General features: G+C 39.8%; 1 protein-coding gene across 2 annotated transcripts in view; it reads right to left on the bottom strand.

The window, feature by feature from the left end:
* Window positions 1-12,500, bottom strand: part of LOC143029814 (fibroblast growth factor receptor-like 1) — a 200,308-nt gene that overhangs the window by 138,395 nt on the left and 49,413 nt on the right. The window contains exon 1 of one of the 2 annotated variants that reach the window (XM_076192850.1): window positions 6,654-7,641. The exons of the other annotated variant lie outside the window; for it this stretch is intronic. The gene's annotated coding sequence lies outside the window, so the exon portion shown is untranslated. Of the gene's footprint in view, window positions 1-6,653; window positions 7,642-12,500 lie in introns of those variants that run through there. 2 annotated transcript variants of the gene reach the window in all.

Raw genomic sequence — 12,500 nt, 5'->3', positions numbered from 1 at the left:
AATAATAATAATAATTTGTCACGGAGATGAATAAAATCGTCTGACGGCTACCATAATAAAAAGAAAAAGCACCACTCATACAGGAGTTAACCGAGATTAAGTCATAACCTCTTAACTAAGTAACAGCCTCTTAACTACCGAAGAGGTGTCACAGGGATACATGAAATAGCCTGGCGGCAAATGGAGTTTAAGTAAAGTTGGTTATCTGTGTTGGTTTGATAAAATACACAGCGGAGAGAGAAGTACTGCACAATATAACTAGTTCAACTGAACTTGGCAGAAGCTTTCTTCACTCAAGCTGTCGAACAATTGGTGTTATAGTTCCCCTATCTTATTGAACTTCATTTTTTTTTTAATGACAAATTTTTTTCTTGTTAGTTCGTCCGGCCACGATTTTTTTTTTTTTTTTTTTTCTTAGGGTCACGAGAATTTCTTTTTTATAATAAGCCTTCATAGCTTGAGGCGGACTTTTGAGTTAGCCTTGACGGTGAACGTCTAAACAAAGACAAGACAAGACAAGATAATTTCTTACGTTCTATGAGGCCAAGATGGCCAAGTCACATCGCCCGAGGACCGAACTCTGAGACACACTACCCAAGGAGGACTCACAGGAATCTGACCTCAAGGAGGACCAGGAACAAGGTGGAGAGACGACTGACAGTGTTGCGAGAAACCGGTGGCAACATTAATGTATTTAACAATTTTGCTTCTGTAATCACTATGAGTTACCTAAAAAACAGAATATACATGACAATTATTGAAAAGGAATATCATCTACAAAACACGTTTGTGATGTATGTATGTATGTATATATATATATATATATATATAATATATATATATATATACATATACACGTTGACACAAACGAAGGGGTGACTTCAACACATCCTGCGGCGAAAGGCTATCGTTCGCTACGAGAGGACCGAAACATCAAGACTCACGAAGGAGGCTGAGGCCTCGTACGCACAAAGAGCACCATAGAGTGTCTGCAGACATAATCGAAAACATTCTTAGGAGAAGGACACACCGTCTTCGTCTGCAGAAGACCAACGCGAAGACATTGCTGGTTCGTCTTTTCCAGACGAAAGCAGTGGCAAGTTCGTCGTCGCCGAGAACAATATTCTCTTTCGGGTCTGCAGACACTGTGTGATGCTCCCGTCGAGGACGGCATTTCGGGATCATCTAATTTTCGAAGACAACTGAGTGAGCAATGACCTTTCGCCTTCAAGAATGGCCATTTATCACTGGCGTCCGGCCAGACGCCGTAATATTCGAGAAGGGATTATTACCTGGAGGTGTAATCGTTTACCTGTACCTGGTACAGGACGCCTTGATTGCGGAATGAACTCGCCACGCGGAAGACAAAAAAAAAAAAAAAAAAAAAAAAAAAAAAAAAAAAAAAAAAAAAAAAAAAAAAATCCAGCTAAAATGCTCTACGTCCGGATCTAAAAATTCAATGGACGATTTTCTTTGTATTTTATTCGTACTTCAAACTATCTTAACCCCGCAAAAAAAAAATGGTTTATATACTTAAAGATCGTCTAAAAGTCCCTAAGACATAAAGGTAGATATGCTCACGTAATATTGATACCATCAACGTAACCAAATTACATTATTATGAATATGTCTGTTAGCATTTATGTTTTTTTTTTATCATTTTTCTTTCTCTAGCAGTTGTGTGTAGATTTTCTATTGGTCCGAGTATCGCCTTTCCTTCAAGTCTCTGTCTGATTTGTTACAATTTATGTCAAAAAGATGAAGAAACTACGAAATAGTGATAACCCTGATTTTCTTACTACAATTTCTTCAGCTCACTGAAAGCAGGATCTCAAAATGCTGTAATTCTTGAAGTCTATGAAGTCGGCTTATTTTTGGAGCATAACGTCTAGTCACCATTCAAACTAAAAAAAAAAAAAAAAAAAAAAGAAAAAAATCCTTTTTTCGCTGCGTCTCGGTGTTAACAAAATAGATCACCTAACGGCAACACGAACAGAAACAACAGTACCAACCGGCACGGAAGGGGCAGCCTGTATTCCTCCTCCCTTTTCCCCCTTGCATCTAAGTCAAACATTGTTTGTGTGCCAATGTTTTATTCAATTAGTTGGTCTCGCTATTTACATTCCCGAAGGCTCTCTGTTCAGGATGCTTTGCTCAAAGCAGGATCAAAGGCCATGTTATTCAGGACAACTTTAAAGACTTAAAACATGTTATCAACCCCCTCCTTCCCGAGTGTCTATTACCTGTCACTGTAGATGTTCCTACGCGATTTTTACATCTCCATGAGTTAACTGAATACGTACATCAAATCACGTCATCTTGTAACTACAAAAGAACGTTTCGTTTTATTTTGTTATCGTAGTATAGTTATGTATCAAGACTAACGATCATAAGATTACTTTTTATTTGTAGGTTTGGTATGCAACAAGGTTTCCGATTGTATTTTTTTTGTAGTTATGTTACGTCGCGGAGGTCGACGAGTTTGTCTTTCTTCGTGTTTCAACTTGTCCCTCAAAGACAATATTTGATCCTCTTCCATGACAGTGTGTGTTATCCAAATCAGTCCAAAGTTGCTCCGAAAAAAAGTACATAACTTAAAAAATAAAAATAAAAATCTTCGTGGCTTTAAGGATTTATTTCTTTTTAAGTACTTACTCACTTAAATGGGTGAGATCATTAATTCCACGAGGATCTGGAATGACTGGGAGGAAAGGGTCTGGGAGTGGAATGTGTTGGAGTGGGTGGTTGCATTTGGATTTGGCTACCTCCCTTGTAAGGGGGAAAAAGCCCTTGGAATATATTTAATCTAATTTTCTGACCAATATATTACTACCAGGCCACTTTTTTTTTTTTTTTTTATCACTCTTATCATTATTATTTTCTAAACATTTCTAGATCCACCGCTGACTGGCGTATGCCTTGGACGTAATCTGTGAGCTTTATATTAAGAATTCTTTATGAAGGACCCCAAGTTTCATTCATCTTTCTGACATGTGTATACGACTGATCAAAGTCTTCTACACAAAGATGACTCGGCCTGTTTTATGTACTACAGCCTTGGATAAAAGTCTTGTTACATTCTAAAGATTTTATTATGAAACATTTTTTGTTGTTGTTGACTCTTTGATATTTTCTTCTCTATACAAAATCCTCAACATATAATGATTTTATTGTGCATACAAGTATACTTTTTTATTATTGACTGTTTGGTATGCCATCTTTTTCTATTTGTACAGTGCTCATCTTAGAGTAAAATGTGTGTGTGTGTTTTTTTTTGTAGACAAGAATTAATTAGATCCTTTAACACTGTGACCAAACACCGAAAAAACGTTACATCAAGAAAACAAGAATCACAAGGTGACTCAAGAGTTTAGACAACTGGACACAGTTCAAATCGATATAATTTTGTCTAAGTAGACTAGTGATCCTAGTTACTATATACAAGCCCTTCAGTTTTTGAAATTCCTTTTTTTTTTCTTTCTTTTTTTGTCAAAATTTCGAGTTTCTTCGGGAGGTCATACAATCTCAGACCTCTCCAGATGCTTGCAGAGCTTATTATCGTTTTATGACCCTTATGCCCCAAACCCACAGAGATCCTTTTACCATGTCACTTAACACCATATCACCCTAAATTTATTATTTCAGCTTATGTTTGACTATTCTATTTAGTTTTTGAGAGAATCCAAAAACGCTTCAGGGTGATCAAAACATCACCAATTAATCGTGCGAGGCCCAAAGTCACATTAAAGATATTATTCAGGTTAACTTAGGAGTCTTAACTGTGTCTTTAACGCAGTCACTAACGTTTCTTAAACCTCTTCAGGGACTGTCTCTTGTTACCAGCTCACCACCGGAAAGCGGATTGGGGTTACCCTGTATCAGTTACTGGTATTTCTGAAGACAGAGTGCCGGAATACCGCGGCTTGCCATAAGGAGGCTGGGTACCTTTTGGAACATTTCAGGAATCCTTGGTATGTCTGGTAGTGACGCCATCCTTAGTCTTTCTCATCTTTTTTTCTTTCTTTTTTCCCCACTGTTACATGATGCCTATCTAGTTTGGAACCCGACGATTCCATTTGCTTCTTTCGTCTAGCAAAAAAGATAGTAATTCGGAGACCAAACATACACACACACACACACACACACACACACACACACATATATATATATATATATATACATATGTACACACACACACACACACACACACACATACACACACACACACACACACACACACACACACACACACACATATATATATATATATATATATATATATATATATATATATATATATATACATACACACACAAACATGTATATATATATTATATATATATATATATATATATATATATATGTGTGTGTGTGTGTGTGTGTGTGTGTGTGTGTGTGTGTGTGTGTGTGTGTATGTGTGTTAGTAAAAATGAACAGATATAGAGGTGAGGTGGAAAAATGGAAAGTTAAGGCTAAGGTAGTAACTTTATTCAGAGCCAGACGTTTCGACCTCACCTATATATATATATATATATATATATATATATATATAATATATATATATATATATATATATATATATATATATATATATATATATACATATATATTACTAAGTACCAGAGTTATGCTCTATCTTTTTATGACCGGAGATTACTTTCTATTAAAAAAAAAAAAAAAAATGCAGGTCAGTTATCTCTTCTATCTTTTCGGTGTAATACTATCCGAAAGGAAAAGAAGCTCTGGTTATTACCGAAGGGGAAAAACAGAATAATGGACACACTATTCCAAGATACTCTACAGAGCATGCACACGCACGCACACACACACACACACACACACACACACACACACACACACACATATATATATATATATATATATATATATATATATATATATATATATATATATATTATATATATATATACAGACTCCGCTGCAACCATTACACATTTAGAATGTATGAAACAATACAACAAACATGCACACTCTCATATCTTTACAGACTGGGCTGTACAGAAACGACCACGACATAACTGGGGTGGAGTAAATTTGGAAGAAGCGCGAGACAGGGTTACCGAATTCTTCCTCCTCTAACAGGACATTAAGATAAGCATACAGACAAATAAATGAATAAATCACTAAACAAACTTGAAAAAATAACAGAACTCTGAAAGAGTCATATCAATAACAAAGGAGTTCTTTCAATAACACTGTTATTTCATCTAAGTACAGTTTCTCTACATGTCTTACAGGTCGACAGAGATTACACGACTACTTGGGAAAGCAAAATCTAGCAAAAAATCTTGGCCTTACGACAAAAAATAAAGAAAAAATATTGATCCTTCTTTCATGACAAAATTTTGTGTTCTTTAGTGCAAAATATATCATCGGCAGAACACAGAAGGTTGATGATCTTGTTCTTCCAGCTGTACATTAGCTCAAAGTTTGAGTTTGTCGATTCCCAGTGACTGCCATTTGTCCTAGAATACCACAATGGAAAAAAACACCACGATAATGTCACCCTAAGCGAATTAAAAATAAATAATTAAATAAATAAATAAAACAAAATAACAACACTACACAACTCTGAGTTTTCCATTTTCTCTTATTTCTATTTTTTTCACAATTCGTGTTTATGATATTCGTGAAAAACAAGAAAAAAATCTTGTTATGCGTTAAAAAAGGAAAACTGAAAAAATAAATATATGCAACAACGCTAATGTCAAAAAATCCTTCTGTTTGAAGTATTTTTCTTAAAGTTCGTATTTATTCACTTTACCTGTTATACGACTGGCTATTAACTAGCCGAAACTACTTGGGAAATGAGCAATTTATCATGAAATTCTCATGCTTTTTTTCAGACGCGTAACTATGAACTCTACCGGTACATGCGAGCGCACAAGCTATAAGTTTATTCCACTCGTTATATATATGTATATATATATATATATATATATATATATATATATATATATATATATATATATATATATATATTGACTATCTCTGAATCACTGATGGAAATGGATTATACCCCTTGAAGATTCCATTTTTCATTTCATATTAATTTTTCATTTCATCAACAGAAAGAAAAGACAACGATCAGTTGTTTGTAAGATCCTTCTGGCAAAGTTTATTACACAAGATCTTTACCATTGAGTGTGACAGTAGTCCACACTGAGTGTGAGCGAGTCAGTACTTGGGGGGGGGGGATCGCTTTAAAACTATTCAGAGTTCGTTGCCGTTCTCACACATAATGAAAGCTGATGAAGCAATTTGCCGAAATGGACAGAATGATAAACAAAGAATGACATGGAAAAAAGAGACAACGAGAGAGAGAGAGAGAGAGAGAGAGAGAGAGAGAGAGAGAGAGAGAGAGAGAGAGAGAGAGAGAGAGAGAGAGAGAGAGAGAGAGAGAGGGAGAGAGCCAATTATATAAAAAAAAATCGAAAAAAGAAAGAGAGAAACCTCAGTATAACAACAAGAAGAAATCTCTCCCTCTCCCTCTCTCTCCCTCCAGGCCCCGCCCCGCCAACCACGACCCTCCTCTCCTCGCCCCGGCCCGCCACTCGAGGAGAGGAGGGGGTGGGGGGCAAGGGGGGCAACGAGCCCTGAGAAGGACGGGCCCCACGCCGGTAGAGTCTCACCTGTGCTCCAGGGTTGGGGGGAGGGGGGATGAAGTCGCTGTGGAGGATCTCTTCCAGGGGTTTGGAAACCTCTTGGGAGGTGCTGGCTCCTGCCGAAGGAGGAACTTCCTGGCGAGGGAAGGCGTGTCGCTTACGATCTTGTGGCTCGGAGGGTTGTGTGTCACAGAAGGAGGCCACCTACGGCCTACCTGAGAGGTCGGGGGGGGGGAAGGGCGTGAGGGTGTAGGGGTGGGCGTGAGGGGGTGGGGATCTGAATAAGTGGAGGAAGGCTGGTGCCACGCTAGGGCGGTCGGATAGTGCCAGGTAAAGTGGGGGGGAGGAGATGGGGGGTCAGGAAGGGGAGCGGGGAGGGGGAGGGGGAGGAGGAGGAGGAGGAGGAGGAGGACAAGGAGGAGGTAGGCGAACTCCAATAACACAGACTATCCAGAACCCAAAATCAAGACAAAAGTGGAGCCGGTGCCAAGAATGAGTTTCTTTCCATATTTTCGTTAATTTGTTCTTTTTTTTTCTTTTTCTTCGTTTTCTTCGTTTTCACTGGAGAATAGCGAGCTCGGCTAAGGGACTCCCGGCAGACGAGTTGTCGCACGCGGACGAAGAAGGTCCTAAGTTCTTGCACACGTGTCCGGTGTCTCCTGAGGGCGCAAAGAGCCCCACAACGTTGGAGGGACTGGAACGAGGTCGACAAGGTCCACCTCGACGACGTTCGCTGTTGATTATGACCTCCCAGGAACCCATTGGCATCCTGAGTCTACGTTTCTCTCAGCCCCGTCGTTGCCTGGACGAATAGGTAAAGTTCCTGGTTCGCTGCTAATTTGGACGTAGGACCGAGGACCAGCGCAAAGTCCTGCACGACATTCCGCCCCCTTTTCGTCCACAACACAACTAAAAAATAAAAACAAAAAAGAAAAAATCCGAAAAAATGGTCGAGCAGAGAGGACACGCGCGCTGACGTCCTCTCTCCCTCACAACCGAAGGCCAACTGAACCTGGTACGAACGACTCGCTGAGTTGCCAAGTACTGTCGACCGCTCACGCGCCCGGCCGGGCCGCTGTCGCCAGATCACGCACGTACACACAAACATACACACGCACTCTCTCCTTCTCTCCCCCTCTCTCTCTCTCTCTCTCCTTCTCTCCTCCTTCTCCAACTCTGCCCCGAAACCGCTCAGCAAGCGCCAGAGACAACTATTGATTCATAATCGTTTGGCGACTGGACAGGAGTTACAGATAGATGTTAATGCTCTGACATCCTTGGTGGAAGGGAGGTGGGGAGGGTGACGCTTTCGGAAGAGTTGGATAGAGTGTTTGAAATCACCGTTGGACCTGGAAACCTGTGGCAACTCGAACACGCACACACACGCGCGCGCGCGCGGGCACATACGCACGCACAGACACACACACACACACACACACACACACACACACACACACACGAGGACACACACACACACACGCAAGGACACAGGTACTTCGCTGCTGCCAGGTCGAAGACTGTCGGAGAACCAACCCGTGACCCACCGACTCCAGGTAACACAACCAAGACTCTTTCCTCCTCTCCTGTGCTCTCTCTCTCTCTCTCTCTCTCTCTCTCTCTCTCTCTCTCTCTCTCTCTCTCTCTCTCTCTCTCTCTCTCTCTCTCTCTCTCGCTGTCCTCTCTCTCACTCCCCTAACTCTTCACAACTCGTTCTCACATCACCACTCCCCGCTGTGGCCCAGGCAATGACATGCAATAGGAGTAGGAAGAAGTGGAGGAGGACGCGGTGGAGACGAAGAAGAGGAGGAAGAAGAAAATGAAGAGGTGAAAGAAGAGATAGAAGGTGAGGAACACAAAAATAAGAACCACGAGAAGTATGAGGAGGAAGAGGAGGAGTTGGAGTGTGGGGGTGGGGGAGAAGGCTTCTGTCAATAAGTTCATGTCGCTAACGTACCAGCCACAGTTCGGAGCGATTGTCTAAGTGGGGATCGCTTCTCAAATACTCAGTGTTGACTTAAAAAAAAGTATTCAAAGAATATGGGCGTGAAAGTTCAATGTTTTGGTGGACGTGTGCTTTGAGGGCGCCTAAGGCATGGGCGTGCACATCCACCCCATGGGCGTGACCGTAGTGGGACGTGGGTGAGTTATGGGTGCACACGCTGCGTGTGTAAGGTCGACACAAGAACAGGGCAGCTCACTTCAGGATGGGAAGTAAAGTCGTGATGTCATGGTAAAACGTGAGAGTTGATTTGAATATTCGTTCTTTCTCAGCGCTTTTGGGTCGTGATGTGGCCGAGTGCGTTTCCTGGTGATATCATAATTCACCTACTCAAATTTATGCAACCTGTTTTCATTTATGTCAATAAAGCAAAGCTATCCCTGGAATCGCCGTCATTTACTGATTTTTCTGAGTAGTTTGGTTATGTTATGTTAGGTAAGTATAAGATGTGTGTTGTTAAATAATGGCTACAGTTTACAGAGAACAACGAAACCGACGGCAATAATGACTGAACACGGAATGTTTTTATATAGTGACGGCGATATTGTCGGCTTAAATGGCTATATAAAGCTCTATGTCACCTTTGGGTAGTGCATGGGTGAGGTAAATGGGTGAGTCTTTGAGACACTTGAATTTTCCAATATTCAAAACGAAAACTTTCCGAAATCTAGTAAAGTTCCGAAAAGTAGAGATCTTTTAGTGTTAGAGATTTCTAATAGAGAGAACGATCTATTTCGTTCTCTGTGATGTGTTGGATTGTGCAGATGAGGCGAGTGGGTTTGTATGTGAAAAGTTGGTGATTACATGAATAACAAGCAGACATTTATTCAAAGATGACATTATCAAATATCATTGTGATTCCTGAATACTGAATATTATTAGAAAACTAATATTCATTTTTTCAATAATGGTTTACATTAAAAAACAACAACATAAAAATGGATTATTTTTACTATAATATCAGGCAATTAATATTTACAGTATCAACATCCTTCAATAATAATAGGTTTTCTATATTGTCGTGACTGCTATCCGGTGTGACATCATAACGCTCGAAAATATCCTAGGAGTCGCCATGACGTCATGTCTGTGATTTGGAACTCGGACAACACGACATGACGTCATTCTTAAGCCCCGCCTCCTCCCTGCGCACGGACATGGTAACGCCTTCGTTGAAGAGCATTTCGCTAACGTACTTGAATTTAACCCTTACTGGGGTCGTAGTGGCAAGATCCTCGTTTACAATGCTTACTTATTTTTCCTTTTTCTTTTCTTTTCGTCCAAGATGGAATAGATGCTTGCGCGCCGTGGGACTAAGGAAAAGAATAGTATTATATCTTTCATTGGGGCATTTTATATTAAGAAAGTAAAACAAACCCCTGCCAACTGCAGACTCATTTGCTTTCCTATTTTTTTTCAAGATAAGCGAAACAAAGCTCAGCTAAGCTGAATTTAACCTAACCTACCCTAGCAACCCTCTAATAATAATAAAATTTATAAACAAATAGCTTAATAAGCAAACAGACAAATAAATAGATAAATAGATAACTAAAACGACAAACAAATAGTAAATAAACATACAAATGAATGAATTAATAACTAAGCAAATTAGTAAACAAACGAATATATAAATAGATAAACAAGCAAATATAAAAAGTACTTAAGTAACCAAACAAATTAATAAACAAGTAGGAAAAAAATTCGACTTCGCCCTGTCGGGCCATGCACGTGGTCATGAATACAGAAGACGTCTACAGGAGGCGCTGCTTGGGCCGGCGTGGCGCCCCTGACGCGAACTCCCTTACATGTTTATGCATTGAGCACCAACGTACCTTTCCACACGCAAGAGCGGGTACCCGCTACCCCGCCCTGCGAAAGAGTCTTAGGACCGTACTTTTAAATCTTTCGCCAGGCTTAGGACCGTACTTTTAAATCTTTCGCCAGGCTTAGGACCGTACTTTTAGATCTTTCGCCAGGCTTAGGACCGTACTTTTAGATCTTTCGCCAGGGTTAGGACCGTACTTTTAAATTTTTCGCCAGGCTTAGGACCATACTTTTAAATCTTTCGCCAGGCTTAGCAGACCTTCTTAAACAACAGAAAGTAGAATTTTGGCTAATTTTGTTACATGTTTTCTGGTTTTATTGGATTATTTGTGATGTCTACCGGTGATTTTCTTATGTATAGCCAATAAGTTAATAAAATTAGATTTTATATCGGTAGAAATATTCGTCAGGGCTGGCGAAAAGTTTTAAAGTACGACCCTTAAAATCTTTCTCAATTGGAGCAACTGAAGTAAACTTGAATGGATCAAACTAAACTAAGCTAACTTGTTGTCAAAATCCATTATGGCACGTGGAATAGATGGACAGCTATTTCACCTTGCTAAGGACGGAGACTGAGTTGAATTGTGGTCTCAGATTTCTTTCCTATGTCAACATCGTAAGTCTTCTTTGCAATAATTCACAGGTCAAAAATAGATGCAAGTACACTGGAAGTCTTACATTTTTCGCTCTTTTCTTATTCCTGATTCTCAAACCTCATTTTTTATTGAAAAAAGGAGTTTGTAAAAAAAATGATTCAATAAATAGAAAAAAAAAAAGATCATTACGGGAGACAAAATCTTCGCCTCATTTAGGTAAACGGAGTGTGGTGGCTTTCACTTCTAGGTACTACAGTGGGTAGCTTCTTAAGTTATGGTATAATAAAGCGCATTTCTTTGTGTCAAGTTTTTAAAACATAACTAGATCTTAAGAGAAGTAGAGGGAAAACACACAGAGAGAACAATAGTTTATTCCTCGACTAGTTACGCACTGGGGTGCTTCTTCAGAAGAAATGATTACACAACAAAAAAACTGCCTATAGATACAATAAATAAATAAATAAATAAATAAATAAATAAATAAATAAATAAATAAATAATAAGTGTAGGGGCTGAAATGATGCAAGGATAGCTTTTTCTGTTGTGCACTCATTCCTTCTGAAGATGAACCATACTTCGAAACTAGTCGAGGTATAAACTCTTGTTCTATTTGTGTGTTTTCCTTCTACTCCTCTTACACTGTCAGGATATCTTTTCGTAATTGGATCTATCAAGTGACTTTTGAACAAATGCATCTCCTAGTTCTCTACAAGATAACGCAGCTGAGAATTATTATTATTCTGAAACAGAATGACATTTGAGTAGATGATACTGCTGCTACTACTACAGCAACTAATACTACTAGTACGACTACTACTATTACTATAATTTTACAGAGAACGGTAGCGAACTTGGGTAAGTTAGGTTAAGTACATTAAGTTAACTTTTTAAAAAGTAAAACTTCCCTGAAAACAGAAGACACTAAGAAAAAAACCGATATAATACTGTATATCATAAAAAAAAAATTACTCTCTTTGATATTTCGCGAATTTGTCCTGTGCAGCTCATGCATCAACTCCTTATCACCTACAAATAACCAGCGCTTCCATCCTTGGGGGCAATACCGAGCCGAAAAGGTGAAATCACAGAGGTGATAAAGGACACATGGAAGGTAGCGGAAAAGGAAGGGATAATAGAGCCTAAGAATGATAATCATTTTTCTTTGGGTGGAGGCGAGGCTCCTGCCATAAAAGAAAGCCGCGTGACTCTGAGCCGAAAGGGAGGCAGTAAAGTCCTCCTTAAGTATTGCCTGGATAAGACTTTTATGCAGTCACTGCCCCATAATACAGGATGAGAAGAAGCCACCGCGGTCAGGGCGTGACCGTCTTCGGAACACAGAGCTTAGAGGCGGTGTACCTCAAGGCTTCATCTTGGGGCTTCTGGTTTTATGAGGTGACGCGCGGTCGGAAGCCCCCCCGGGCAGAGAACCACGTGGGCTGTTCACGCACGGAGACA

Source organism: Oratosquilla oratoria, chromosome 11 (assembly GCF_046742065.1).
Source record: "Oratosquilla oratoria isolate Oo_2021 chromosome 11, ASM4674206v1, whole genome shotgun sequence".
Classification (NCBI taxonomy): domain Eukaryota; kingdom Metazoa; phylum Arthropoda; class Malacostraca; order Stomatopoda; family Squillidae; genus Oratosquilla; species Oratosquilla oratoria.
Note: the sequence above shows the minus strand (reverse complement) of the source record. Positions and strands in the feature narration are given on the sequence as shown.